Source organism: Equus quagga, chromosome 13 (assembly GCF_021613505.1).
Source record: "Equus quagga isolate Etosha38 chromosome 13, UCLA_HA_Equagga_1.0, whole genome shotgun sequence".
Classification (NCBI taxonomy): domain Eukaryota; kingdom Metazoa; phylum Chordata; class Mammalia; order Perissodactyla; family Equidae; genus Equus; species Equus quagga.
In genome coordinates this window covers 40,644,248-40,648,575 of record NC_060279.1, presented here as the reverse complement: position 1 = coordinate 40,648,575, position 4,328 = coordinate 40,644,248, and the positions used below count along the sequence as shown (strand labels likewise).

The following is a 4,328-nucleotide window of genomic DNA, read 5'->3' as shown; positions in this document are numbered from 1 at the left end:
TATGGCACACAATTTAAAATATATTAGGATGATAATGTTTCCCCCTTATTGGAGCAATAGATAAGCAGTTCATTTATAAAATTATTTTCATTGTACTGCAATTATAAACAATTTTTTTTTCTTGGTGAGGAAGATTGGCCCTGAGCTAACATCTGTGCCAGTCCTCCTCTATTTTGTATGTGAGATACCTCCACAGCATGATTTAATGAGCAGTGTGTAGATCCGTGCCCAGAATCCAAACCCATGAATCCCGGGCCAGCAAAGCAGACCACGTGAACTTAACCACTATGCCACTGCACTGGCCCCCATTATAAATTTTTAAAGTCAGATGGACCTTAGATGGAGAAGCTGATGCTCATGGAGGTGAAGTGACTTATCAAAAGTCACAAATGAAAACACTGGCAAAGCCAGAGCTGGAACCCAATCCTTTGATTCCCAGTCTACTGCTGGACCCTAAACACTTTGAGGCTTGCACAAAACTCTGCAGTATCTCTTTACTACTGATAGAAGGAAACCAAGGAAATAAAAATTATTCTCCTAATACTCAACTTCATCTGCTGAATATGACTTGGTTTTCCTGTATTATCACACCCTAACCCCATTATTCAGGTAGGCAAACTGTCAAGTGGAGTCACACAGATTACTTACTCATCATTTTCTGACTTCATGTTGCACTTTTAAAGCATGGAGTCATGTTAGCATGCCTTCCTGCAACACTGTCCTGCATCTTCTCCATCTATCTCAGCATTCTCTCTTTATCATTAAACTCTCGTCTCTCAGTTCCAATCCTACACTTGTATACTCTATCTTATACACTTATGCTGCTTCATGGAGTCCCAGCCTAGGAAACAATGTAATTTAGTGGGGTTTAGGACTCCAGCTTCAGAAGTGTAACTCAGGCTCTCCCTGGGAAGGATAGATTGAAGAGCCAGGGAGTGGAATGTCAAGAATTACCCAGCAGGTGCCCAGGTGTGGGCGGAGCCACTTCCTGCCCCTCCCAGAACCAGGGCTCACCCACAGCCTAGTCAGGCCGGAGCCTATAAAACACATCTCAGCCAACTGCTCCTCATCTGCCCTGAACCTCAGAGACTGCTCTTCCACATTGGGTCTCTCCGGGTGAGTGGGTCTTTCGGCTGAAAGGGTGAGGGGCTGCTGGAGATCAGGGGGAAAGGAAAGGAGGAGGGAGGAGGGGAGATGTTACCTTGGGTCTGGTAGGATCTGGTAGGAATTTTAGCCCCTAACCTGGACGGTGAGTGATCAGCCAGCCTAAATTCTTGCCAGTGTCTGGCCTGTGGCAACTAAGACAGCTGGCTGGGGATCACGTATCTGTGGCCATTTACCTCTCACAGACACATTTGTGGATGCCTAGACAGGATGGCAGATGCACACGGAGAAAACAGTGACATGACATATCATCTGGTGTGCCTCATCTACCTCAAATATAATTTCCTGCCTTCCAACTTGCCTTTCTTTTCTCATTCATTTATCACTCATATATTATCCATATATTCAACAGTTATTTATTGAGCTCCTACCAATTACCTGGTGCTGTTCTAGACACTGGAATGCAGAAGTGTGCAAAAGCAGAGGCGTGGAAATCCCTGTTCTCATGGAGCGTCCATTTTGGTGGAGGATCTACATTCACTGGGCATCTTCTATGCGACAAGAACTGTGCCGTATGGTAGAGAGATAAATGTGAACAAGAAGGAGGCTTTGGCTTGAATTTGTGTGTGTGTGTGTGTCTACTTATGATTAGTTTCAGTTATCAGCAGCCCAGGGGTAGATTCCAAAGGAGGACACAGTGACCTAAGATTTCACAAGTCCATAAAACATCTGTTTGGGTTTCAGGTAACTGAACTCCCACGTAGATGTCCTGCCAACAAACCCAGCAGCTGTGCCAACCTCCTCTTAAAGGGCCTACGACCCAGTGCCCCCCAAAGTGTCCCCCTAAGAACCCTCCCAAGATGCCCTGCTCCAGTCTCTTCCTGCTGTGGCCCTAGCTCCGGGGGTGCTGTGGCCTCAGCTAACAGTGGCATCAGAGCTCCAGTTGCTGCCACTGCTTTGGGGCTGCTCCCCACCTGGGCTCTGAGCATCAGCTGAGTGACTGAGAGGCCAATGACCAGCACCAGCCTTGTGCTTCTTGTCCTTCAGTCCCTTTCTATCCCTGATGAGCTCTCACCTGAAGAACATGCCCATGCTGGGGCTGTGCCACAGAAGCAGCCGTTGGCACAGCAACTTTGGGGCTGGGCTCAACTTACTTCCCTGATGTGTGGTGTGATGGCTCTGAACAAGCTGCTTTCCTACAATAAATACTTTAAAATCCCTTGGCCCTGTGTGTTTTTTGGTTCATGTTTCCACTCTACTTACCAAGTCCTCCTCCTTCTCTCTTAATAGATGGTTGGGTTCTCAACTTTGCCTGAATAGGAGAAAAATCAATCTGCCAAAGAGAAAGAAATTAATTTTTAGATACACATGTATACTTTGTTTTAACAAACCTAAAATGTAGACAAATTACTGAAACAAATAAATTAGGGATATACCAGTGTATCAGGGAGAAACTTACTACAAAAAAGTCTTTCCAAAATGTCCCTTTAAATAATCGTCTTTTAAGTGTCTATAACAGAAAATGTCCTTTTATGTAAAAAAAGACATGCATTTGGACATTATTTCATAAATCCCCTTTCAATAAAATGTGATATTTGTAGCCACCTCTGACACAGGAAGGGTTAATAATCACTGGAAAAGGCTTGCCAACAAACTGTGACCCAGAGGTGAGAAGGCCGGTCAGCCAATGACGGATAAAACCTCCATGGGGAGGCAACCTAAGACAGGCACGGTCACTTGGGGGCACAGATGGAGACATGATATCGATATCGGGAGCAGTAGGGGCCGTTGCCTAGGAGGCCTTGCCTGCTCCGAGATAAAAATATACGCGCACAGCAATAACATGATAATATCAAAACAGAGGCTCCTTGAGAAATCACTAAGAATTCTTGGCATTTGCTAATTACTTCATCCAGAACACCTGTGTATGTTTAACAGATGTAAGCTATGTATATATTGAAACGCTGGTTATAATAAACTCAGAGTGGCCATCAGCCCCCTCTGCATCTATCCTGATGTGTACAGTGGATTGCGACACTGACATGTGGTGACCCCAACGAGATCTAAGACTGGCAGCATTATTGGTGAGTAATGATGTCGGGGATTTCAATTGCCTTTCGGGGGTCCGCCGTGAGAATGATGGGCCAACAATTGGCGACCCAGCAGAAATTATACTTTAAGACACTTCAGCGGCTGCTGAAGGCGATTTCAGTTTCGGTTTCTCCTGCCGAGTTACAGAGGATATTGCTGGCAATATCTCTAATCAACCATGACTTGGCGTCCAGAAACTTGAAATGGGGCACACTCCCCAATGCCCCGAAAAACCAAGTTTGAGGAGCTCTCAATCAGCAGGCCGACTCTATGTGAATGATTTAGTGGCGGCCTCGTCAGGAAGTGCCGGAGTGGATCTCATGGCTTCAGAGACAGTCGTCATAGATTGTGCTGACAAAACCTTTCTTGTTCCTACCAATGTATGGGGACCTTTACAATCAGGATATTTTGGGTTATTAATGAGATGCTCTAGTTCAGATTTGAAGGGCTTAAACATCATTCCCGGGGTAATTGATGCTGACTATCAAGGTGAAATAAAAATCGTGGTCCGTTCATCTAGTTATTATGTGATAGAAGCTTTTACGAGGATAGTTCAGTTGATATTAATACCTTACTTGCCCCCTGCTCACGCCTCGATTTCAGTTTCTGTTCCTCCTGCCGAATTACAGAGGATATTGCAATATCTACACATTGCCCCTGGTTCTCTGAGGACGGCACCTTGGACATTGAGTTGTGGGACAGGGCTGGCAAGGCACTAAAGTCTTGCTTTGAGCATGGCCTTTTAAAGGATGTACATATCTTAACGACTTGGGGAACAGTACGTACTGCGCTGTTCCCTTTGTGGGATCTATCGGATGAGGAAAAATCGGCCTCTTCACCCGAGCGCCCTTCAGGCAAAGCTGAGGAGGCGCCGCCACTTCCTTCTCTGCCTTGCTTGCTGCCAAGAGACTCTTTTAAAAAGGCAGTTAGTAAGTCTCAGACAAATTTTGAACAAATGTCCTCAGACGATGACGATTTACCATTCCCCCCTCCTTTAGAGAGGCGTTTCGCCTTCAAGAACCCTCATTTCTTGCCTATTGCTCCTCCTTGTACTCCACCAGCCCCGTATGTTGATTCCAGGCAGTATAGTATGGTTCATAATTGCCTTCAGGAAGGATTAAATCATGGAGATC

At 45.5% G+C, this 4,328-nt stretch overlaps 1 long non-coding RNA gene across 2 annotated transcripts; it reads left to right on the top strand.

Moving 5' to 3' along the window:
• Positions 1-1,041: 1,041 nt before the first annotated feature.
• On the top strand, positions 1,042-2,323 carry LOC124250681 (uncharacterized). 2 transcript variants are annotated; one of them, XR_006891595.1, is made up of 2 exons: positions 1,042-1,116; positions 1,849-2,323. It is a non-coding gene; the product is annotated as an uncharacterized LOC124250681 (long non-coding RNA). The 2 variants fall into 2 exon arrangements; XR_006891596.1 differs by having other exon boundaries at positions 1,077-1,116; positions 1,517-2,323.
• The last annotated feature ends 2,005 nt before the right edge of the window (positions 2,324-4,328 follow it).